Here is a 27,210-nt window from a genome sequence, read left to right as displayed (position 1 = left end):
ATATCCCCAGCCTTCTATCATTATCACATTTCTCTGATTATTTTTTTCCTAGTAGTTTTATTTTTTCAATAGATTTTTTTGGGGTATAGTTGATTTACAATGCTATATTAGCTTTAAGTTTACAGCAAAGTAAATCATAAATCTATATAGATATATATGTATGCATACATATATACACATATATCCATTGTTTTTTCCCGTATAGGTTATTATAGAACATTGAGTAGACCTCCCTGTGCTATACAGTTGGCCCTTGTTAGTTATCTGTTTTATATATAGTAGTGTATTTGTTTTAATTCCATCCTCCTAATTATCCTTCTACCCCCAGTAGCTTTAACTAGCTGAATTTATCATATATATATATACATATGATATATATACATTTATATTAATTTTAATTTTGTGAAAAATGTCCTTGGAATTTTGTAAGGAATTGCACTGAATCTGTAGACCTTTCCACAGTGTTAAGTCTTCCAATTCATGAGTATGGAATATATTTACATTTCTTTGTGTCTTTGGTTTTTTTCAATGCTATCTTACCATTTTTATTTTATAGATCTTTTGCATCCTTGAATAAATTTTGCTTTTTATTAAAATTGTAAAGAGACAATGCTGGATCCTTTTTTTTTTTTTTTTTTTTTTTTTGTAATGGCTGCACCCACAGCATATGGAAGTTCCTGGGCCAGGGATTGAAACTGATCTGCAGCCATGACCTGCACCATAGCTGCGGCAACACCAGATTTTTTTTTTTTTTTTTTGTCTTTTGTCTTTTTGCTATTTCTTTGGGCCGCTCCTGCGGCATATGGAGGTCCCAGGCTAGGGGTCGAATCAGAGCTGTAGCTACCAGCCTACACCCAGAGCCACAGCAACGCAGGATCCGAGCCGCGTCTGCAACCTACACCACAGCTCACGGCAACGCCAGATCCTTAACCCACTGAGCAAGGCCAGGGATTGAACCCACAACCTCATGAACACCAGATTGTTAACCTGCTGAGCCAAGCCGGGGATGGAACCCACACCTCAGCAGTGACTGGATCTGCTGCAGTCAGATCTTTAACCCAATGTACCACTGTGGGAACTCCAACAGCAGTGGATCCTTAACTTGCTGAGTAATAAGGAAACTCCAGAGATTGCTTTCTTAATTTCTCTTGCTGCTAGCTCATTATTAGCATAGAGAAAGGCAACATATTTTTGTATGCTGGTTTTGTTCCCTACCATCTTGCTCTATTTATTATTTCAAATAGTTTTTTTGTCAAGTCTAGGTTTTTCTATATATGAAATATGTCATTTGCAAATAGCGGCAGTTTCACTCCTTCCTTTCCAATTTCAATGCCTTTTATTTCTTTTTCTTGCCTAATTGCTTTCATGATGATATCCAATATTTTGTGGAATAAGAGTGGTGAAAGTGGGCATGTCTCTAAGCATGTCTGACTTATCAACATAAAGTCTTTGATGGAAAGTGGTTTACAAATAGACTCTTTTGTGTGGTACATATACACAATGGAATACTACTCAGCCATTAAAAGGAAAGAAATAATGGCATTTGCAGCAACATGGATGGACTTAGAAATTATCATGCTAAGTGAAGTCAGTCAGACAATGAGACACCAATATCAAATGCTATCACTTACATGTGGAATCTAAAAAAAGGACACAACGAACTTCTTTGCAGAACAGATACTGACTCACAGACTTTGAAAAACATATGGTTTCCAAATGAGACAGGGTTGGGGGGTGCATTAAGGGTTTGGGATGGAATGCTATAAAATTTGGTTGTGATGATTGTTGTACACCTATAAATGTAATAAAATTCATTAAATAATTAAAAAAATAGACTCTTCCTTCAATTGTCAATTAATATCTTTAATTTTTCTCTGTTATTGATATCCAGATTTCGTTAGAATAAAATTCTGTCTGGATCAAGAACATTTCCTTACAAATATGTCAATATTGCAAAGTTTACATCATGTGACTTTAGACTAAGAAAAATTATAAATACTTTGTGCCGTGGTGTGGTTTTTAGCACCTCCTCTTTCTTGATCTCACCTTGCCTCTATATTTTGTCTCCTAACTGTCTTAAGGTTGATAACTGCTTATGCAACTGTCCTCTCAGAGACTTCTGTAAATATCATTAAGACTTTTTCCAGACTGAGAAAATGCCTTGGGTAGCTGCCTAGCCTGGTCTCATTATTATGCATCCGCATTGCTCTCCTGTGACAGACAGCAGAGAAAATACAGAGACAGGAGGGTGGGGAATTAAATTATGTGAATTTTCCTATGGTGACAAGGTGATGAATCAAGTAACCATACAGGTCTATGAAGATCTATTTTTATTCCTCATTCCAGGGACTTCCATAGCAGTTAAGGCAAACAACCAGAAAATCTAGAAAATTCATTCATATTGAGGTCAGTTGACAGTCTTTCACAGAGTGGGTATGAAATTTACCCTTGACTTCTGAATAAGGGTACATTTTTGAGAAGAAAAGCACAGGAGCTTAAGTAATTACCCATTGAGTTTTGTTTAACATTGAAGTCTGTATCTAAATGGATATCTAGGTGACCTCAGAAGAGAAGTGAAAAGTTTTATTGATTGGACACTTTGGCTTTTGTCCTGTGTATTTGCTCTCATTCTTGATTTTTACCATTAATTCTTTCCGTGAATGAATATAATGTAAAACCATTGTCTTTTACTATAACTCTTACACATTTTAAAGAGTTGTGGTTCTTATTAACAGGGTTGTTAAGTTTGAAAAGAAAATTAGAAGGGTTATATAACTGGATTTTCCAGGGTAAATAAAGAGGAAAATGGTATGAGAAACAAGATGTAAGTGCTGGAAATAGAGACTACATTAATTGTTATTATACAGAACATACCCCAACAATACCCAATAATACTTTGTTGTTCAAAGAAGTGACTATAGATCCATATCTGAGTAAAGAAAGAAACAAGACAACACTGATTCAAAGCACAATAATTATAAGGTCACTGTGTATCTTCTTCACCCACAGGAACCAGACATATTCATTGTACCTATACATCATCCATCCAGCCATTCATGTCTATCTGTCAATAATTTATCATCTCTATAGTGGGATCTGTTATTCAAAAGAAGGTAAGGAAAATGTAAAGCAGAACTGCTCTTTTGTTAAGATAGTTCTTCAAGGAGTTCCTGTTGTGGCACAGTGGTTAACGAATCCAACTAGGAATCATGAGGTTTTGGGTTCAATCCGTGGTCTCACTCAGCTGGTCAGGGATCCAGTGTTGTCATGAGCTGTGGTGTAGGTCACAGACGTGGCTCGGATCCTGTGCTGCTGTGGCTGTGGTGTAGGCCGGCAGCTGTAGCTTCTGATTGGACCCCTAGCCTGGGAACCTCCATATGCTGCAGGTACAGCCCTAAAAAGCAAAAAAAAAAAAAAAAAAAAAAAAAAAAAAAAGACAGTGCTTCAAGATCTCTGTGTTACAACTTCACCTTTATAGCTTGCTTCTCTGGCATCCTAGCTTTCCAGAAAGACTGTGAAATACATAGTGCTCAGCTTGATGACTACTGCCCAGAGTCATTTGTGTAATAGGCAAATCCATTATTGACCTACTTCCTATGTATTCCGAGTTAGTTCTTGATAAGCAGAACAAGATACTTCACTTTCTTCACTTTCTTTCTACATCTCTTTCTTTCCTATGACTTCTTTTTCTTTTTGTAATTTTTTTTAAATTAAAATATGGTTGATATACAATGTTGTGCGCATTTCTGCTGTACAGCAATGGGACCTGGTCATATATATACCTGCATTCTCTTTCTTATGTTATCTTCCATCATGGTCTCTCCCAAGAGACTGGATATAGTTTTCTGCGCTGTACAGTAGGACCTTGTTGCTTATCCATTCTAAATGGAATAGTTTGCAGTTACTAACCCCAAGTGACAAGTCTGTGAATCTGTTTCTATTTCATAGATGGGTTCATTTGTGCTGTATTTTAGATTCCACATATAAGTAATAGCATATGGTGTATGTCCTTCTCTTTACAATTTTCTTCATTATGAGACTCTTTAATTGCATCTAGTTGCTGCATATGGCATTCTTTCTTTCTTTTCTATGCTGAGTAGTATTCTGTTGTATATATGTAACACATCTGCTTAATCCATTCATCTGTTGATGGACATTTAGGTTGTTTCCATGTCTTGGCTATTGTGATTAGTACTGCTGTGAACATAGGGGTGCATATATCTTTTAGAATTGTACTTTTGTCTGGATAGTATATATGCCCAGGAGTGGGATTGCTGGATCATATGGTAGGAGTTCTATATTCAGTTTTCTGAGGAACCTCCATACTGTTCTCCACAGTGGTTGTACCCGTTTATAGTCCCACCAACAGTGTAGGAGTGTTACCTTTTCTCCACACCCTCTCCAGCATTTGTTGTTTGTAAACTTATTAATGATGGCTTATTTGAGAATTCTGACCAGTGTGAGGTGGTGCCTCGGTGGAGTTTTGATTTCCATTTCTCTAATAATTAGTGAAGTTGAGCATCTTCACTGCCTATTGGCCATCATATGTCTTCTCTGGAGAAATGTCTATTTAGGTCTTCTGCCCATCTTTCAACTGGGTTGTTTTTTGTTGTTGTTGTTGTTGTTATTAAGTTGTATGAGTTGTTTGTAGAGTTTGGAGATTAAGCCCTTGTTGTTGCATCATTTGCAACCTTTTTCTCCCATTCCATAGGTGGCCTTTTCACTTTTTTAAGGTTTCCTTTGCTGTGCGCTTTCTTTCTTTTTTGGATGCCTAGAAATTCCCTATGCTTGTAGTTGATGAGATTTACCTTCTTCCTCTCAATTTATATCCTGCTCAAATCTCCCCATTCTTATTCATGCCACATACTTCCCATGAATGACTAGTGTCTTAATTTACCCAGAGTTAACTGATCTCATTATGCCGTATAGAGGAGAAAAAAATTTTATTGTATGAAATGAATGAAAACAAATTGATTACTGGCTTAATTCCTTTCTACTTAAAAAATATACAAGTCCTGAATTTTGCCTTGTAAAATATAGATGAGATCATATGTTGTATATTAAGGCACAACAGTGTTTTAGACGTATTGAAAATCCTACTACATAGGTGTTTGCCAATTCACCTTACTAATATATGCAGCTCTGTTTCTGCTTTGCCATGTGTGCTTGTAGGGATAGTGTTGTATAGTGTTTGTTCACTTCATGTATTTTACATATACTTATTAGATTTTATGTGTAAACTTATTTATATCTAATGACAGAGCCATGAGAATCAGGACTTCCTTTGTTAAAAAAAAAAAAGATTATTTTAGCATTTGAAGGTGAGAGTTTCAGTGGGAATAGGTAAAATAGAGCACAGCTAAGAAGGAAAGGGTGTTGAGGTCTGGATTTTATTTCTTTATTTTTAAATATAATTTTTTTTTTTTTAGGGCCGCACCTGTGGCATATGGAGGTTCCTAGGCTAGGGGTCTAATTGGAGCTGCACCTACCGGCCTATGCCAGGCACAGCAACACCAGATGCGAGCTGCGTCTGCAACCTACACCACAGCTCATGGCAACACCAGCTCCTTAATCCACTTAGCCAGGCCAGGGATCAAACCCTCAACCTCATGGTTCCTAGTCAGATTCGTTTCCACTGAGCCACAGTGGGAATTCCCTGGATCTTATTTAAAGCACTGCACTTCACTTGTATGGTATGATAACAGTGGCCTAGAAGTGGGTCTATATTTGTGAATCTTACAGAATCATGGCATCCTCTGAAAACCTCATGGAAGTTACAGATCATCTTTATATAAAATATGTAAGCAACAACATGTATGGGCATTTTAGAGGTTTCATAATGCTTTGGGATCCAACCCAGTGGGTCTATAAACTCTATGTTAAGGATCCCTGTTCTATTACAGTCTAAAATAAGGTTTAGAGATGTGGTCATTGTGGAAAATGCAATTCTGTAAGATTATTTTTCAGATTAAGGCATGGAGTTCTACTATAAAGGAGACTTCAGTGCCCCTTTGGGAAGCAGGCTCTGATAAATGAATTGAGACCTCTGTAACTTAGGATCAATTACAGTTGATGGGGATAATTTGTATATGTGTTGGTCTGTGTGGTTGGGTATGTTGATAGATAATGCTACTAAATTGGTTCTATTTGATTCATGGACAAAGCAGACCGATAGAAACTCACAGGACAGCTATTTTGCAGAATGATGACTTAAGATTTTGCATTTAATTAATGAGTATTCACGACTCAAATAAGCTCTGGGAATTGACAAAAGGCAACTTGAAAGCTTCAGCTTGTAAATGAAAACACAAAAAAATGATGCAGTGAGATAATCTTCTTGTCCTTAATTCAAGCACATGAAAAAATGCTCAACATCACTGATTATTAGAGAAATGCAAGTCAAAACTACCACAAGATACCACCTCACACCAGTCAGAATGGCCATCATTAATAAGTCCAAAAATAACGAGTGCTGGAGAGGGTGTGGCGAGAGGGAACCCTCCTGCACTGTTGGTGGGAATGTAAGCTGGTCCAACCACTGTGGAGAACAGTATGGAGATACCTTAGAAAACTATACATAGAACTACCATATGACTCAGCAATCCCACTCTTGGGCATATATCTGGACAAAACTTTCCTTAAAAAAGACACATGCACCTACCTATTCTTTGCAGCACTATTCACAATAGCCAAGACATGGAAACAACCCAAATGTCCATTGACAGATGATTGGATTAGGAAGGTGTGATATATATACCCAATGGAATACAACTCAGCCATAAAAAAGAACAAAATAATGCCATTTGCAGCAACATGGATGAAACTAGAGACTCTCATCCTGAGTGAGGTAAGTCAGAAAGAGAAAGACAAATACCATATGATATCACTTACATCTGGAATCTGATATACGTCACAAATGAACCTTTCCACAGAAAAGAAAATCATGGACTTGGAGAATAGACCTGTGGTTGCCAAGGGGGAGCGGGAGGGAGAGGGAGTCGGATGGATTGGGAACTAGGGGTTAGTAGATGCAGACTATTGCCTTTGGAATGGATTAGCAATGAGATCCTGCTGTGTAGCACTGGGAACTATGCTTAGTTACTTATGACGGACCATGATAATGTGAGAAAAAAGAATGTTTACATGTATGTATAACTGGGTCACCATGCTGTACATTCGAAAATTGACAGAACAGATGCACTTGTTTACAAACAGACACATGAGCCAGACTCCTTAATGAAGAGTCTGGGGCCAGGGCCTCTGGCACCAGGGCACCCAGATGTCTTCATCCTAGGACTCTCCTCTGGGCCTCTGTGGAACTCCCAACATCCTATAAGATCTGGCTTCCTCTGGGAGAGAGTTATGACTGCAACTTCTCAGGCCTGAGCATGCCATCTTCTGAGTCATTCCTGATGACATGGGTAAGTTACCAATTTCCCATGCTACTCAGTATTTCTTCCTGCAAATATTGTGTACCTAGAAGCCATGTAGCCAATAAACAACAAAGGTCCGTCCTATCATATAGCACAGAGAAATATATTCCATGTCCAATGATGAACTATAATGGGAAAGAATATTTAAAAAGAATATATATAACATATATAAAACTGAATCACTTTGCTCTTCAACAGAAATTAATACAACATTGTAAATCAACTATAAGTCAATTTAAAAAATAAAAATAGAAACCTTATCAGAAAATCTTTATAAAAGCCGGATTTGTATGAATGGATTCAACCTTAAAGGGCTAAAACAGCAGCTGTAAAATAAAAAATATTCTATAAATATGTCACCTGGATAATGATACTTTGGCCAAAGAAATGCCCCTGGATGCAGAGAGAAAATCAGTAGGAAATAATAACTCTTCTTGATAAAGAAGAAACTATACTAGCAAATGAATGAGTTGTTGAAGAAACTAGAAGTGCATTTGTCAATAATAAAATCAGGACTAGAAGACAAGAAAGTCTAGACTTCTGGAAAGAAAAAAAGCAGCAACCAATAATAAAATTCTATAATATAAAGCCATAGTACTTAACTTAAAAATTAATTGAGCAATATGCAGAGGAAAATGAAATGAAAATTTCAAACAACACAAAGTGGTTTAAAATTAGATTTCTATTGTTTTTAATTTGCTTTAGGACTTAATTTTCAAAGCCTTCAATTTATATACAGGAAATTTATATTTATTTATGTGGGTGTGTGTATATATATATATATATATATATATATATATATATATATATATATATATATAAAGTCACAACCGTAATTATATGTATATAAAACATTACTTGTAATTAAGTAATCTCTATGACAGATTACTTTCTATATCTAAATTGTATTCAGTGTGAGAAAGAACAGGTAGCCCTTGATATTTGGAAATGGATCTGACATGTAGAACTAGGAATCTGTGGCTAGAATGAATTTTACAGTTCAAAATCCACACATGTTACTTTGCTTTACTAGGTGTTTGCCTATGGCCTCTTCGTATAAATTAGTTTAAATCAAGATGGTCTTCCTATCTCCAGAAATGACCTTTAAGAAGGCTTTTAGAACTGAATTTAAATGAAGCTAAAGGATAAAACATGAGGTCTACATGCAGTTTTTTTTAAAGTTCAGTCTTAGTTGATTATCTAAATCCTTCATTTTGTTGTTTCAAATTAATTTAAGCTTCCCGGCTCACTCATGAAGAACTGAAAATGACAACCCACCAAATGTGCTGGCCTTCCTTTCAATTTCCCATTTGTTGAGCTTAGTGATGATGGTTTCTTAGAGGTCACTGATATTCTTATTTAATGCTTTTACATTAAATGTCATTTTCCCTAATGGCGTGTGTGTGAAAAAGCAATGGCTGAATTTGCGTAAAATTCCAGGGACCCTTTGGAATAGGTCCCTGACTTACACACTAACCTGAGAGATCCAGAAACTTTTTGTCTAAGATAAGAGCAGAATGGTGACTCAGTTTCCACTGGGTGATCCGATTTTCCAAAGTAAATGCAATTAGGGGCTGAGAGTTAAAAGACATAATTCAAATAATTTTGTAAGTATTGGTAGCATTTAAGATATAAATATTTATATATTAAATGTTTATAATAATAAAAAATAATTTAAACATTTAATATATAAATTAAATTTTATTTAATATAGATTTAATATTAATATACAATATACAAATATTTATATATTATAATATAACTATTATTTAATATTTGATATACTTACATTAAATAATTTTAATATTTACTATATAAACATTAATGGAAACATTTAAAATTGATTAGAATTTTATCTCTAGGAGTTCCCGTCATGGCGCAGTGGTTAACGAATCCGACTAGGAACCATGAGGTTGCGGGTTCGATCCCTGGCCTTGCTCAGTGGGTTGATGATCCGGCGTTGCCGTGAGCTGTGGTGTAGGTCGAAGATGTGGCTTGGATCCTGCATTGCTGTGGCTCTGGTGTAGGCTGGCAGCTACAGCTCCGATTAGACCCCTACCCTGGGAACCCCCATATGCCATGGGAGTGGCCCAAGAAATGGCAAAAAGACCAAAAAAAAAAGAAAAGAATTTTATCTCTAATACTAATTGGAGATAGAGTTTTATCTCTAATACTAATGATTTTATTGAGTTCAACTTAATAATTTAACTTTGAAACTTTTGCAACATACCTTTGTCCAACAATAGAGATACAGCAAGAATTAAGGGAACAAAATCTCTCCCGTACCCCTTTAATTTCTTTAAATTTAATCCTTTTAATTTATATGGATGTTTAAAGGTCAAAAGTAGGTTTGGAGGAGAAGGTATTACTTAGGCCTCATTTTTCAAAGAAGTACTCACTTTATTTATGTATATGTATGTATTTATTTATTCATATATTTTTTTAGGGCTGCACCTGCAGCAAATAGAAGTTCCCAGGCTAGGGGTCGAATCAGAACTGCAGCTGCTGGCCTACACCACAGCCTCAGCAATACCAGATCCAAGTCATGTCTGCAGCCTACACCCCAGCTCACAGCAACACTGGATCCTAACCCACCGAGCAAGGCCAGGGATCGACCTGCATCATCATGAATACTAGTTGGGTTCGTTACCACTGAGCCACAATGGGAACTCCAGAAGTTCTCATTTTCGTATTATTATTTATTGACCATCTGCTATGTGTCAACCAGTGTAAGGGAACATGTATCTATCTTTTACTAACAGCCATCCTTCAAGATAAATGTAATGCTTCCTGTTTTATAAATGACAGAACTCCAGTTTGGCTGATTAAATAACTTGCTGTCTTACTCCAAAGTCTGTGCCTTTTCCACTGACTCCAATGTGAGGAAGTTTTCATTCCATATTTGAGCATACCCTTTCGGGAACAGGCAGAAGATGTCTTCCCAAATGCCAGTTAAGTAGATCCATTTAACTTGTCAGCAGTTCACTTGGAATTATTGTTTCTCTTCTGGGTTCATTATGAAGCAATTACATCTCTGGCATGTGAAGGAGCTGTAGATGACTCTATTGACATAGAGGAATAGCTTTGCCAGAATCCTGTTTCTGAATTCTTGTGCGTCTAATATGGAGACCATATTTTACAGAATAAAAGTTCAGTGCTCATTCAGCGGCATTGAAATATTTTATGCTGTTGTAGTTGGCAAAGCATAATTAAAATGTACTTCTTTTCTGCAAAACAAGAAAAAAAGTAATTGAAAATGTTACATTTCACAGTGATTAAAGGTGGGGAAATAATCTGCGCTCAAATAAAATGCTCTAACTTCAAAGCATTTGAGTATGGTTTCAAGCCATTGCCTATTAACGCAGGCTTGATGAACCCCTGGCGAATCCCCAGGAACAGCCCCGATCAGGGTAAATCTTTTTCTTTTGTGTCTAAGTATGCAAGCTCCAGTTTGAAGAGGACGTTTTGCCTTAAACTCGGACTGAAGTTTTCTAGCAGTCTTTTTATTCAGGACACATACACAGATTGCTCATTGAATGGCAACGTTACGAGAATGCTATTCCTCTTGAAAAATTGCAGCCACCCTGAACAAAACAGTGAAGAAGAGTGAAGATGGGGAAAGCTCTGATGTCAGGGTGATCCACGGGAGGGCTAGCCTGGCAAAGCCTGGCATAGTATAAAATTTCTTGTCATCTGAATATGTATCAGGGAGAGGAAGAGACCAGGCACAAAGATAAAAGAGCAGGCTGGCAGGACACGAAAAAAATCCTATTTTAGGAAAAATGCTGCCAAAGAGCATTGCAGCATGCTCCCAAGGGTTTCAGCTCCAGACTGAGTGCTAAGTGGCATTTTTTAAAAAGGTCTAAAACAATTTCTATCTGCAAAATCACAACCCTAAGAGTCTATTTCTGAGGATAGAGAACTAACAGCCTTAATGAATAAAGAGGAAGAGGAAGAAGACGTATTAATGGACGTGTCAAAGCTGTCAGGATCTCTCTTGGTGTCACTTGATATTGCCTTATTCTTTCTGAAATGATTTGTGGAGAAAATGGTTATAATTTTGAGTACATTACAGGTACACACACACACACACACACACAAGAAGTCATGAAATGGGATATTCAGCAGTTTCATCTATGGTTTTTTCAGACGTGTCTTAAATTCTGAGCCATCGTTTCAGACACATGTTAGTAGTTTTAATGAATGAAGCTTGATACCACAACTGTTAGAGTTAAGTTGTGCCAGTTTGAACTGGGTTCCACCACCTGTTAGATGTTAGATTTTGAACAAGTCATGAATTCCTCTGGTCCTCATTTTCTTCCATAAGATGGGATGCTTATATTACCTATCTCACATATATATATATATCTGGTATAGAACAGTGAAAAACAAATTGAAAAAAATTTTTTGCTATAATAATTGTATTGTTATTATGAGAATATTATTATTTTTCCAACCTTTCATCTCTACTCCTTATCCCAAGAAATTCAAAGTACCATCAAAAAAGAAAAAGCCTTTGAGGTCATGAAGTGTGGGCTTACATCCTGTCTTCATCAACTGCCAGTTTATTATTTTTTTGTCTTTTTAGGGCCGTACCCACAGCATGTGGAGGTTCCCAGGCTAGGGGTTGAATCAGAGCTACAGCTGCCAGCCTACGCCACAACCACAGCAACGCAGGATCCGAGCCTCGTCTGTGACCTACACCACAGCTCACAGCAACACCGGATCCTTAACCCATTGAGCGATGCCAGGGATCGAACCTGCCTTCTCATGGATGCTAGTCAGATTCGTTTCCACTGAGCCACAGTGGGAACGCCCTTGCCAGTTTAAAGGCTGTAAGCTAGTGACTTCATTTATCTAAGTGACATTTCTCTCACCTGGACAGTAGGCCAATGAATCACTGAAGTCACAAGTCCATCTGACAATGACCTGAGGTACCCGAGGTAAGGCACATTGCACAATAGTACATTTAATAAATAAACCCAGCTTTCTGGCTATTCTTAACACACCTAAATAGACAGCCTCTTTGGAGTCTTTTTTTTTTTTTTTTTTTTTTTTTTACAGGCTAGATCCTCCGGAAAAAGTGGAATTTGTAGAATGTTATAGCACTGATGTCCTTACGTATTTTTTCTTTGCAACCATATGTACTTTTTCTTATTAATTGACTTTATTTTGTTTTGAACAGCTGTAGTTCACAGCAAAATCGAGGACAAAATACAGATACAGACCCTTTGCCCCCATGTGTGCTTAGTTGCCACTCTTGTCATCTCCCCACCAGAGTGGTACATTTTCCATTGTCTCCATAAAGTTGCCTTTTCCAGAATGTCATATATTAGCCTGTATACAGCCCTTTCAGATTGGCCTCTTTCACTTAGTTGTAATGCATTTAAGATTATTTTCATGTCTTTTTCTGGCTTGATAGCTCATTTCTTTTTAGAGTGAATTAACAGTATCTTCTCTAGATATCCCATAGTTCTCTTCATTCACCTACCAAAGGACGTCATGGTTACTTCCAAGTTTTGGCAACTGTGCATAAAATTGCAATAACCATCCATGTGCTGACAGAAGTGTTCAGCTCCTGTGGGTAAATACCAAAGATCATGATTGCTGGATCAAATGTCGAGAGTATGTCTAGTTTTATAAGAAACTTCCAAAGGGTCTTCCCAAGTGCATATGATTTTACACTCCCACCAGCAATGAATGAGAGTTTCTGATACTCCGCATCTTCACCAGCACCGGGGGGTGTCAGTGTTCTAGGTTTTGGCAGCTCTAACAGGTGTATTGCGGAACATCATTGATGTTTTAATTTGCATCTCCCTGATGGCATACGATGTGGAACTTTTTTTCATGCGCTTTTTGCCTTTTGTATATCTTCTTTGGGAAGATGCATGTTCAGGTCTTTGGCCCATTTTTTATTTGAGTTGTTTTCTCTTTTTCTGCTGTTTTTTTGGTTTTTGTGGGTTTTTTTTTTTTTAACCTCACCCATGGCATGCAGAAGTTCCCAGGCTGGAGACTGGACCTACGCCACAGGAGTAACCAGAGCTACAGCAGGGACAATGCTGGATCCTTAAGCCACTGAGCCAACTGGGTTGTTTTCTTATTGTTGACGTCTAAGATTTTTTAAAGTATATTTTAGACAACATAGCCTTATCACATGAATCTTTTATATATATATATATTTAATTTATTTATTTAAATCACATGAATCTTTTGCAAATATTTTTTCCCAGTCTGTGGTTTGGCTTCTTATTCCCATGATATTGTCTTTTGTGTTTTACATCTAAGCTTAGGCTTGTAATACATTCTGAGTTAGTTTTTCTGAAAGATGTAAGGTCTGTGTCTACATTGAGCTTTTCTGAAAGATGTAAGGTCTGTGTCTACATTGTTTTTCTATTTATGATTGAAGCATAGTTTATTTACAATATTGTGTTAATTTTAGGTGTACAGCAAACTGATTCAGATATACATATATACGTAGCATATATATTCTTTCTTTTTCGGTTCTTTTCTGTTGTGGTTTATTACAAGGTATTAAATATAGTTCCCTGTGCTGTACAGCAAATCCTTGTTGTTTATTTATTTCTATGTATTATAGTGTACATCACAAACTTCCAGTTATCCCTACTGCCCTTCCCTTTGGTAAACATAGTTTGTTTTCTAGGTCTCTGAGTCTGTTTCTATTTTATAAATAAGTTGGCTTGTACTATTTTTTAGATTTAATACATAAGTGATATCAGGAGTTCCCGTTGTAGCTCAATGGTTAATGAATCTGACTAGGAACCATTAGGTTGAGGGTTCGATCCCTGGCCTTGCTCAGTAGGTTAAGGACCTGGCATTGCTGTGAGCTGTGGTGTAGGTCATAGATGTGGCTCAGATCCCACGTTGCTGTGGCTCTGGCGTAGGCCAGAGGCTACAGCTCTGATTGGACCCCTAGCCTGGGAACCTCCATATGCTTCGGGTTCGGCCCTAGAAGAGACAAAAAGACAAAAAAAAAAAGACAAAAAAAAAAAAAAGTGATCTCATATAATGTTTGTCTTTCCCCGACAGGCTTATTTCACTTAGTATGGTAATCTCTAGTACCATTCATGTTAGTGCAAGTGGCATTATTTCATCCTAATGGCTTTGCTATATCCAGTTGTGTGTGCGTATGTATGTGTGTATAATATATATATATACGCACACATATATACACACACACACATATATATAAATACCACATCTTCAAAAGTGTAGACGTCCTATAGAAATTATTCTGTTGCAGCCAAAGAATAACCAAAAATAGCTTCTCTCTTAGGATAAAAGTAAGCATTGAGACAGGGAGGGCCAACTTAGCTCATCTACGAGGTTTGTCTTTGAAAGTTGAGATGGTACATTGACAAATACAATGAAAAAGAATGAGAAGAAAGACTTCCTTCAGACAGGGCAGGTGCCTGTCTGAGAGCCCTGAGAGGATGCGGTGATCACTGCTCTTTCGTTATCATAGTGATGGTGATGATGATGGTGATGATGATGCTTTTATTGCTGCTTTTTGCTTTTTAAGCATTTTGTTTTTGTTTTTTGTTTTTTTGTTCTTTTGCTCTGCACAGGATGACCATCAGGTGGCTATTGAAATTATGGCTATTTTCATATAGAAAATAATTGGGGTTTTGTTTGTTTTGTCTTTTTGTCTTTTGAGAGCCACAGTCATGGCATATGGAGGTTCCCCGGCTAGGGGTCTAATCAGAGCCACAGCCACAGCCACGCCAGATCTGAGCTGCGTCTGTGACCTGCACCACAGCTCATGGCAACGCTGGATCCTTAACCCACTGAGTGAGGGTTTCTAGTCGGATTCATTTCTGCTGCGCCATGATGGGAACTCCTAGAAAATAATTTGACATTGAGCCACCAGGCTCCCCCGTGGATATTTTAAAAAGAAGAGGGATAGTTAGAAAAATACGATGGGCTGATTATTTTGACATAATGTGGACATCGAAGCATTCAGAGTATAGTTTCTAACATTAATAATTTGTTGCAATACTATATATATATATATTCTAGAGACTTTTAGAGATTTCACCAAACAATTCTAAAATTATGCTTTGGTTCAGACTATTTTTAAACATTTAAGTGAAAGGGAAGTGAATAAAAAATGAAAACTCCTTTGGTACATGAATTTATTCTCATATTTTAAACTGGGTTCTCCCTGACCAGAATATGCTCTCCTTGAGGGCTTGTGTAATAAAATGTCTTGCCAGCGCTTAGATAATGTCATTCAAAGAGAAGATGCCCCATATACGGTTGTTAAGGCTGAACTTGAGTGAACCCTCCGTGACTCTGGGGGCCGTTTAACCACAAAGAGACAGCTCCAGAGCTGGTAGCTTCACTTCTTTCCCTGCCTCTTGTCGAAGTCTTCTTTCTGCCATTTGAAATAAGGGTAAAGGAACCCCAAGAATTAAAACCTATCCCAGAGAATTTGCATTTGAATAAAGATCAAAGCATCTAGCTAAACATATCAATTTTTGATTGTGAAAATTGGAGCATCAGCAAGATTAAAATAGGAAGAAAAAAAGAAAACTTTTCAGTGCCTGGCAGTCATCCTATACCATGGAGAATATGGTTTCAAGTTATAAACATTTTGGAGTTATTTAATGATTTTTTTTTTTTTAACAGAAATGGCCCATTGCTTTCATTATACTGTACTAGCCCGTGGGAATGATTCAGCTCCCTACAAAATGCCAGCAATGATTTGGAAGATGTGCAAGAAATGTACCTTAAAAATAGCAAAGTAAGTAAAGCTAGTATTTTTTTTTCAAAATAACTAGTTTCAGTTGTGTGATTCCCATGGGGCAATAATTTGGAGGCTTTTGAACTTGATAAGGCTAATTTGAACCATTTCCGTTGGACAGAATATTAGGGACTCTAAGATGGCCTGAAGGGACATTCTTGTATAAGATGCAATTTTCAGGTTATAATTTAAGTTTAACCATGTCTATGAGGTTTCCCAGGTGAGAGCACTCTGAACACTTTAAAATGAATTCTTTAGGGTTTTTTTTTTTTTTTTTTTTTAAGCTTGGAAAGTTGGGGGAAATTTAGATATGTGTGTGCGTGGGTGTGTGCCTGTGTCTACAGAATGTCTCGTATCTCATAGAGAAAATTATTTTCTGTTTAGAAATGGCTAGAAAAACACATTAAAATGGCAGATGGAAGAATGCAGTTTAGTGCATTGACACATTTAAATTCAAAGCTTCCTCTTTTAGCCTGTATTCACTAGAGGGTACTAAGACGCCCGTGCTTTTATTTCTTTTGAGACAGAAACTCAAATTATAAATATGTTCCTATGAAACTAAAAGTGTCAAAGAAAGGTAACTTCTACCAAAAAAAAAAAAAAAAAAAAAAAAAAAAGGAGAAACCTGGAGAAATCCTGGGGTTCTAAGAAGTAACCTCCACTTAAGGTTCCTTTTATTCTTTCTATTAACCTACCTCCCTCATGTGAGGGCTACCTGTTCATATGTGCATGAGTCATGTCAGATGCCTGAATGCTCTACTGTTAGAGAGTAATTTCAGGAGTTCCTGTTGTGGTTCAGTGGTTAACGAACCTAACTAGGAACCATGAGGTTGTGGGTTCGATCCCTGGCCTCGCTCAGTGGGTTAAGGATCCGGCATTGCCGTGAGCTGTGGTGAAGGTCACAGACGTGGCTCGGATCTGTCATTGCTGTGGCTGTGGTGTAGGCCAGCAGCTGTAGCTTCCATTGGGCCCCTAGCCTGGGAACCCCCATATGCTGTGGGTGTGGCCCTAAAAAGCAATAATAATAATAATAATAATAACTTCAGATAGTTGCGTTTGATGAGTATCAAAGCTTGATTACAAACTTACTATGTAATAAACTAACCCAACAATTTCCTTCTCGTTGGGGACATTTTCTGGGACAAAAGGTTGGCAAGAGGAACACGGTCAGAGTATTTACTGAAAGAAAGGAGGTTGATTAAAGGTTTCTGGACTCTTGACTGACAGCCCAAAGGAGGCATGGGATAATTAGCTTCCTTGAATACATTTCAATCTTAGCAAAATATGTCAGATAACTTCTTAAGACTCCTGTGTGCCAAAAATAGATTTTTAGTTACATGAAGCAAAAAGTTTCTGTCCCAGATTGAGTTTAAGACATTATTATTTTTCTTAGAACTATTCTTTACAGATTTTCTGTCACATAAATATTTTGGAAGCAGAGAGTTACTTTTATTGCCTTGGATTTCACGAGTAGACAAAGTATAAGGCAAAGGAGAACAGTAATATTTTAACTTTAAAATGATCATATAATTAACACCACTGCATTGCTCTATATGAAAGTTGTTATGAGAGTAAATCCTAAGAGTTATCATCACAAGGAAAATTTTTTTTTCTAGTTCTTTAATTTTGTATCTATATGAGATGTTGAATATCCACTAAACATACTGTGATAATCATTCCATTATGTATGTAAGTCAAATCCTGGGAATTCCCACTGTGGCTCAGTGGTAATGAACCCGACTGATATCCATCAGGCCTGGGGTTCAATCTCTGGCCTCACTCAGCACTGCCATGAGCTATGGTGTAGGTCACAGATGAGGCTCAGATCCCGGGTTGCTGTGGCTGTGGTATAGGCTAGTGGCTACAGCTCCAATTCCACCCCTAGCCTAGGAACTTCCATATCCCGCAGGTGCGGTCCTGAAAAGCAAAAAAAAAAAAAAAAAAAAAATCCTTATGCTGTACACCTAAAAGTCATATAGTGCTATTTATTAATTGTAGCTCAATAAAACCAGAAGGAAAAAAATGGTTAAAATACATTTAAGAAGCAAGGAGCAAAGAAAACATCCTCACCGGATCTCCTTTCTTGCCTCCATGGCTTTTCGTACAAATTCAATGTTTGTTAATTTGACTAAATAATTTCAGTCAAATTTATTTGTGCTCTCAAATGATTTCTCATTTAGAAATCATGCATTGTATTGTCAGCAGTAGGTGAAACCGAGGCCCCAAGGAAAAGGAGGCCTATTTGTCGCATTCACCTAATGGGCTCTTGTTGTTTTGCAGTTTTTTTGTTCATAAATCTAGTTTCCTTTCTTAGCTAAAACCCAAGCTGCACACATTTTCCCATGACACTGCATCCTAGCAAGATAGAATTTTTAGGTGCAAATGAGGGCAGGTTGGGACGCTCAGTCCTCGCCAGGGAAATTGACAAGACCTAGGTCCCCTCCTCCTGCCCTGCCCGTGTCCCTGACTTCCATCCTGAGCGGACATCAGCATTCTGCACAAGGGTTCTGGGTGCAGTTTATCTCTTTTAAAAATTGTATTTTCTCGAAGTACAGTTGATTGACAATGTTGTGTAAATTTCTGCTGCACCGCAAAATGATCCAGGTATATGTAGATATCTTGCAGGAAGGGGGACCCCTTCCAAGGCCTGAGAACAGGCTCATGTCTAACTCTCAGAAATGAACTGATGGGACATAGGTGCTGACAAAGCAAGAGACTTTACTGGGAAGAGGCCCCCGGGCAGAGAGCAGTAGGGTAAAGGAACCCAGGAGAACTGCTCTGCCACGTGGCTCGCAGTCTCCGATTTTTATGGGAATGGGGTTCCTCTCGGGGTTGTCTTTGGTCAGTTGTCTTGCTCAGTACTTGTACTTGTACTTGGTCTGGCTCAGAGTCCTTTTTGGTGGCATGTGCATTTCTTAGTCTAGTTGGATTCCAGCGCCAAGGATCCTGGGAGGTTGGTCATCTCCTCTCTCCTATTGGCCCCTCCCAGATCCTCCTGGTTAGTCTTCAGGGCAGCACTGGTTCTTATCAGAGCAAGCTGTTATCCTGCCTGCCAGAGTGGGCAGTTTCAGTCAATGGGTCCCTAAGAGGCATTCTTTTTCAAATTCTTTCCATCATTGTTTATCACAGGATATTGAATATAGGCCCCTGCTGCTGATAGCTTTACTGCCCCATTGTGGCTTTACTCAAGAAATGTTATCATAACTGTTACTATCTTTTTTTTTTTTTTTTTTTTTTTTTTTGTCTTTTGTCCTTTCAGGGCGGCACCCTCGGCATTTGGAGGTTTCCAGGCTAGGCATTGAATCAGAGCTGCAGCTTTGGGCCTACACCAGAGCCACAGCAAGGTGGGATCCGAGCCACGTCTGCGACCTACACCACAGCTCACAGCAATGCTGGATCTTTAACCCACTGAGCGAGGCCAGGGATCGAACCCGAAACCTCATGATTCCTAGTCAGATTCGTTTCCCCTGCGCCACGACAGGAACTCCTGTCTTTTTTCATTAAATTAAAAGTTCCTTGACCGATCCACATCACAGCCACTTCTCTTTGGGTCACCTGTGCTTTCTTTTGTTATTCTCAACTCTCATGCCTTCAACACAGCAAGGGGGTTCTGGGTTGCATGCTAGAGGTGAAAGCTGCCTCCACCCCAGATCTTTGCCACATTCTTTCCAGGCCAGAGAGCACTTCTGTTTGTATCCAAAGTCTCTTAAGTTTGCACAACCTGCCCCTACCCAACCACATACACATACATATCCCATCTCTTAATTTTCCCCTGAATCCCTGGAATAAGAAAACACTTCTTTTCTCCCCCTTTCATAAAACAGATATATCTGTGCACAGATATGGATACAAACAGATCTTTTGTGTACATATAACATGGAGAAAGCTTCGTTACACCAGCACCATCGGTGCCCTAGTTCAACCAGACTTAAAATTTACTGTTCAACATTTATGTCTGCAAAATGTCACAAATAATCTTTTTTATTTTTATTTTTTTTTTATGTTTTGGGAAAGAGCATGTAGTGAATGAATAGTATAAAAATTCCAAGGTCTTTTATGCCCTATGGCATCTTTATACCCATACACATTTCCTGACCTCCAAGTAAGGGAGAATTCTTGGGACAGGAAGCAAGGAACCATGAGCTCCAAAGAGTCTTCTGGAAGATTCCAAAGTGTTTAAAGAGCCTTTGGGAACAATCTCCCCAAATCCCACCTTCTATAGTTGTAGGTCACTGCAAGCAAATTAAGAATTCACACTTGGAGTTCCCGTCGTGGCGCAGTGGTTAACGAATCCAACTAGGAACCATGAGGTTGCGGGTTCGGTCCCTGCCCTTGCTCAGTGGGTTAAGGATCTGGCGTTGCCGTGAGCTGTGGTGTAGGTTGCAGACGTGACTCGGATCTCGTGTTGCTGTGGCTCTGGCGTAGGCCGGTGGCTGCAGCTCCGATTCGACCCCTAGCCTGGGAACCTCCATATGCCGCGGGAGCGGCCCAAGAAATAGCAACAACAACAAAAAAGACAAAAAAAAAAAAGATAATTCACACTGGCTGACTCTGAAGTATTGGAAGAAATCTACTGTATGGCAAAAGAATGAACTGAGCCTTAGCAGCAGAAATACATTTATTTTTTTTTCAAGGTCAAAATCTTTACTTTTTTATATAGCATTTTTTATTACTCAAATACATTTATAGTTGTACAATGATCATCACAACTAAATATTATAGCATTTCCAACCCAAACCCCCAGTGCATCCCCTCACCCCCCAACCTGTCTCGTTGGGAAACCGTAAGTTTTTCAAAGTCAGTATCTGTTCTGCAAAGTTCATTGTGTCCTCTTAAAAAAAAAAAAAAAAAATTTGAAATGCAGTAGATGGGTTGCCTGGTGGACTTAGGCAAAATAAAAGGAAACATTCAATGTAATTTTGTCCAACAAATAAAATGAGAAAATGCATATATATCTAAGTGTCAAGGTTTTATCCTCCTCCTCCCTCCTCCCCCTCCCCTCTCCTCCACTCCTTCCTTCTCCTTCTCCTCCCCCCTCCTCTGCTCCTTTCCCTCCTCCTCCCCTCCCTCCGCTTTTCCTCCTCCTCCCACCCCTCCCCTTCCTCTCCTCCCCCTCATCCCCTGTGCGTTTTTAAGGAAAAGTGGGTCCTGATGAATGGAGTGTCCTTGTTTGGGTGGCTACTGAATAGGTGTGAGTCTGCAAGTTTGCTGAATTATTCTGCATAATAAAGGTAGGAGACCAGTGCAGTTTGGGGAAGCAAGAGAATGAAGCAGCAGCCTGAAATATGGTGCAGCAGGAGGAGGCTGCCTGGGGTGAGAGTGAAAAAGACTAATGGTATTGACCATCTTCTGGGGACCAGAGGATTTTGGAGCTAGACATGCCTGGTTTGAGAAGTTTGCTGCAGGGTGGGTAATGTAATCATCTTACAAAGTTACTGTAATCTTTTCAATGAAATGTGCATAGCTCCCTGAGATTTTCATTTGAGTGGATTATTTCTGGGTAGCATGAATCTACTCTGAGTTCTCTGCTAAAATAGCTCAAAGTGAGAAAAGGAGTGCCCTCTTACAGATATTTTTATGTAGGAAATGAATTGATAGACATTTACATTGCATCTTTTATTTTTGTTGCAATACACATTTGAACAGATTTTTTTGACCACATCTTTTGCTTCTAACTAAGTCAAATATATATGCTAGAAACCACTTAACATTCACTTCTAAGTACTCTGGTTCTTGTGCTAACTTGTCCATGCATTATTCATAAAACACCAGCATTTGCCAAAATAAATTATTTAAGATGGAACCAATTTTAACAAATTGGGAGCAGAACTTGTTACACTAAGGAATAATTATCAGGTAATGCTATTTTACCAAAAATAACTATCAGGAAGTAATATTTCCTCCAGGGAAGAGAGATAGGATATATCTAGGAAAAGGGCCAATTAAATTAAAATTATGAATGAAGACATGTGTGCCTGAGTATAGAATTTACAGTGTAATTGTGTAATATGCATTTTATGGTCTAAATATTGTCATTATTATTTTATAGGGTTTTTTTTTTTTTTTTTTTTTTTTTTTTGTCTTTTGTCTTTTCTCTTACTAGGGCTGCACCCAGGACATAGGGAGGTTCCCAGGCTAGGGGTCAAATCAGAGCTATAGCTTCTGGTCTATACCACAGCTCATGGCAACGTTGGATCCTTAACCCACTGAGCAAGGCTGGTTTCTGGTCGGATTCGTTTCTGCTGTGCCACGATGGGAACTCCTATTATTTTATAGTTGAAGAGATTGAGGTTCAAAGAGCGTGAGTATATTTGCCCAAGGTCACACAGCTCATCAGCCTCTGCCAAACTTTATAGGACTCTGGACAAATTGGAAGAAGTTACTCTTTCACGATACCTGCTGGCTGAATGTTGGCTGAATTTCAGCTCCCACCCTCCTTCCAGACCTGGCATCTTTGCCCACGACGAACACTGCTCAACTTTCCTTGGCTGCCATAGGCTTTTGAGAACCCCGCTATGTTTGCCCTTCATCAAAGAGAAGGTGAAATCTATTTATAACTAATCATTTTGGGCACAAGCACAGAAGCCAATTTTTGTGATGGTGATCTGATCTCTAAACAAGAATCAGTGTTTCCTAAATAATGATGATAATTTTGTGGAGTGAAAACTAATTTAATAAGCAACCAGTGTCTCCCTAAGAAGGGAAAGAAGGGAGAATCACTGGATGAAACACTGATGTGTGTGAACTTGGAGAATTATATCATCAGTTGGTTAGAGAAATATTTTTTCAAACAGCTTCTGGGCAAATGTGATTTGCCCCACAGTCAAAATCTTCCCTCCCTATAGGAGTCAAGTTACATAAACAAGGGTTAATACTCAATTTCATTATCATCTGAACTGTTATAAAAATGGAAAGATTGAGTTCTTTTGGTTGATTTCTCCTTTTTGACATAAGTAGAAATTTAATTTCACAAAAGTGTGGTTTTTGTGTAAGCATTTCCTTTTCTACCATAATCCAGCCCAGATGGAAATAAAAGCATTGAACAGAAATGAATTTTCCTTAAAACGGAAACTTTCCATTTTAAAACTGCAAGTTGGGAATTCCCGTCATGCCTCAGTGGAAAGGAATCTGACTAGTATCCATGAGGAGGTAGGTTCCATCCCTGGCTTTGCTCAGTGGGTTAATGATCCAGCATTGTGTGGTGCGGTGTAGGTCTCAGACACGGCTCAGATCCCGAGTTGCTGTGGCTGTGGTGTAGGCTGGCAGCTGTAGCTCTGATTTGACCCCTAGCCTGGGAACCTCCATATGCTGTGGGTGTGGCCCTAAAAAGACCAAAAAACAAACAAACAAACACAAAAAAACCCCCAAAAAGCTGAAAGTTAAAATCTTTCAAAAATAAGATGCACTTTAACTGATTTTGTAAGAGGCTATTATGAAAGTAAGGTGTTATAAAGAAAATATAGGGAATATAGGTTGTTATCTCAAAAAGAACTTATTTTGGTTTGGTTTGGTTTGGTTTTTGGTGGTCAGATGGTGATTTTGTTTGCCTTAAAATTGTTTTCTTTCTTTGAACTTCCATTTCCTCCTCCATGAAATGGCCTCGTATGACCATTTCACATTGTTTCACATTACACATTGCACATTATTTCTTTGATATCTGCTTCTGTGTAGATATCACAGAGTTCCCGTCATGGCTCAGCAATAACAAACCCAGCTGGCATCCATGAGGACTCAGGTTCAATCCCTGGCCTCTCCCATTGGGTTGTGGATCTGGCATTGCAGTGAGCTGTGGTGTAGGTCGCAGACACGGCTCGGATCCCACCTTGCTGTGACTGTGGCGTAGGCCGGCAGCTGTGGCTCTGATTGGACCCCTAGCCTGGAAACTTCCATATGCCACAGGTGTGGCTCTAAAAAGCAAAAAAATAAAAAATTAATAAGTAAACAAAAGTAGTGTTTAATCAGCCCTACACATTCTCTAAGACTCAAACTGCCACGAAGCGACTGTTGGATCAAGGGAAACCCCAAAGAGACTGATCTCTTGACCAAGGGGGATGAGAGGGTATCAATTACAGGGGAAAGAAACAAAAGCTCCAAGTGCCAGCTTCAGGCAGGGATTGGGATGAGCAGGAGGAGCAGGCCATTTGAAAGTGGTGTGGGTCTTCTGGATGTTGAGGCTGGGGGACCCATGCCTCCTGCATCGCTCAGCTTGTGTGGATGGTTGGGCATGTGTGTTGCGCATGTGCTCGCACACACGATGAAATAATAATAGTATTTACCTTACAAGTTTGTGGTGAGTGTTGCTGAAACTTGGCCTCTGTCCACCAGTGCCGAACAGAAACATGGAGACAGAGTTTTGGGTGAAGGAGAAAAAGACAGCTTTTATTGCTTTGCCAGGCAAAGGAGGCCACAGCAGGCTACTGCCTTAAAGACTGTGCCCTCCTTGGGAATGAATTGGGGGAGTTTTATAGTAAAAAGGAGCAAAACAAGATTCTGGGTAAGAATCAGGGTTAAGGGCAAATACGCATTCTTCTGTCTTGGGGGGAATCTTTAGTCATGGAGGTTGGGGGTGGAAAATAGGGCAGAAACATCATGGAAAAGAAAGGGGTCATGGTCAGGAAATAGAATGCTTAGAACTGAAATTTCAGTAGTGGTACAATTCCGGGACATGACAAGGCCAAAACAGTGACAACGACTGGGTGACCAATAGAAAAGGAAGAAAAGACATTTATTTGATGGTAAGGAAGTCAAAGCCAAGCTGCAGGATGTATCATCCAAAATTTACCCCACTCACAAATTCCAAAGGCTAAAAGAAAATAAACAGGGTACTTGAATCTCTAGAAACTGAACCCTTTATCTCTCTAAACCCCATCCCCATCTTCCCTCAGTTGTAGTTAATATCTGCATCCTGCCTTACCATAGCCTTCCCACTATGTTTTTGTTTCCAAAAGAAATGATATGAAAGCAAATTATGGTCCTATTATCAGATATTAATGCCTACTAGAAAGTGTTCTCCCCTAGTTTATAAAAGAAAGTCTATATTTAAGAGAAGATTAAACCCAGGCTGGATTTGCTGAGTTTTATTCTTTTTTTTTTTTTTTTTTTGTCTTTTCTAGGTCCACTCCCTCAGCATATGGAGGTTCCCAGGCTAGGGGTCCAATTGGAGCCGTAGCTGCCGGCCTACGCCAGAGCCACAACAATGTGGGATCCGAGCCATGTCTGCGACCTACACCACAGCTCGCAGCAATGCCGGATCCTTAACCCACTGAGCAAGGCCAGGGATCGAACCTGCAACCTCTCATGGTTCCTAGTCAGGTTCGTTAACCACTGCGCCACAACGGGAACTCCTTTGTTCTTTTTCTTTTCTTTTCTTTTCTTTTTTTGAGTTTTATTCTAATTAGAAGAAAAAGAATGACAATTTCTTATCCCAGTTGAACTCTCAAAGGCAGGGAATCAGGTAGGACATTATACTAAGTGTTTACAGGTAATTGCAAGAGAGCGTAAAGAAACTGGAGAATGCTAAAAGGAAAAGGATGACAAAGGCAAATTCCATCAACTTTTAATTTTTCATTCATTTTATTTTGCTGAGAAGTCTCTGAAATATAAAAGTACTCCCAGAGCTCTCCTTGCGGCACAGCAGAAACAAATCTGAATAGTATCCAAGGATGCAGGTTCGATCCCTGACCTTGCTCAGTGGGTCGGCCATCTGGCGTTGCTGTGAACTGTGGTGTAGGTTGCAGATGTGGCTCAGATCCTGTGTCTCTGTGGCTGTGGCTCCAATTTGACCCCTAGCCTGGGAACTTCCATATGCCTCCGCTGAGGCCCTAAAAAGCAAAACATAAAAAACAAATAGATAAATAAATAAAGTACTCCCCAAAAATGGGTTTTGAAAAGTAGCTAATCTCTCAATATCGACAATTTCTTTTTTCTGAAGTGGTTAAAATATGTTTTAAAAAACCCAGTGAATTTTATTTTTTATTGTATCACATGTGAATATTCTTTTCTTTAATAAATTTGTGCAGCCTGGGAGGCTCTGATGAGGTGGTTGCAAGTATAGTCCTTTCTTTGGAGACCTTGGTGAGTTTCCATTTTGGATAAAAACACGGTCTTCTTTCTGTTTTGCATGAGGTTTGACAAAATAGTGTGTGGTACAAATATATAGTCATTGTGGGTTTACCATGAGGACATGCTTATTGGCTGCTGGCCTTCGGCTTCCTTAGCTGGAATCAGGGTTGTCCAAAGCAACAGGGTGACAAGGTGGGATACTTGTATTTGGAGCATATTTTCTCATTTGTGGACTGGATGCTCTTGTGGGTTTTCTTGTATTTTAGGTTTCCTTTTTATGGTCCCTGGAAAACCCCACACCCAAGACTATTTCTGACAAAGCACATTAACAGAAAGACTATTGGCATGGATGGGCTACTCTTACATTCTGAGATATAATGTCTGCTGTTGGGAGCTCCCACTGTGGCTCAGCAGTTAATAAGCCCGACTAGCATCCACGAGGACACAGGTTCCATCCCTGGCCTCGCTTGATCTGGCCCGATCCTTAACCCCCTGAGTGAGGCCAGGAATCCAACCTGCGTCCTCATGGATACTAGTCAGGTTTGTTTCCACTGAGCCACAATGGGAACTCCTAAATTACATATTTTTATCTCTCCCAAAAGATCTCCCCTGCTTGTTTGCAGTCAATCCAATGCAATATCTACCCCGGGTAACATCTCATCTCTCTGAAATTATAGATCGATTTGTCCTGTCCTAGAATTTCTTATAAGTGGAATCGTACACTAAATATTTTTGTGTGTGCTTGGCTTCATTTGTTCAACAAGCTTTTCGGATTCACCCATCTTGCTGAATGTACCCATAGTTTGCTCCCTTTATATCTAAGTAGGCTTGACTTTATGGATATACCACAATTTCTAGTTTTTGGTAATGCTGAATACATCTTCAGTGAATATTCAGGTACACATTCTTGTGTAGACGGAGTGTTATTTCCCTTGGCTAAAAGCCAGGAGT

General features: G+C 38.9%; 1 long non-coding RNA gene across 1 annotated transcript in view; it reads left to right on the top strand.

Annotated features, from left to right (window-relative positions):
- Positions 1-26,066, top strand: part of LOC102165477 (uncharacterized) — a 206,800-nt gene extending 180,734 nt beyond the window's left edge. Inside the window, exons 4-6 of the long non-coding RNA XR_304464.4 lie at positions 16,083-16,197; positions 22,554-23,961; positions 25,408-26,066. This is a non-coding gene — a long non-coding RNA (uncharacterized LOC102165477). The remainder of the gene's footprint in view (positions 1-16,082; positions 16,198-22,553; positions 23,962-25,407) is intronic.
- Positions 26,067-27,210: the final 1,144 nt, after the last annotated feature.

The sequence above is a fragment of the Sus scrofa genome, chromosome 7, assembly GCF_054392235.1.
Source record: "Sus scrofa isolate SSC_HxYL_T2T_F1_AM1 chromosome 7, Sscrofa_HxYL_maternal_Yorkshire_Landrace_v2.0, whole genome shotgun sequence".
Lineage (NCBI taxonomy): Eukaryota > Metazoa > Chordata > Mammalia > Artiodactyla > Suidae > Sus > Sus scrofa.
This window is presented reverse-complemented; position numbering and strand designations above follow the sequence as displayed.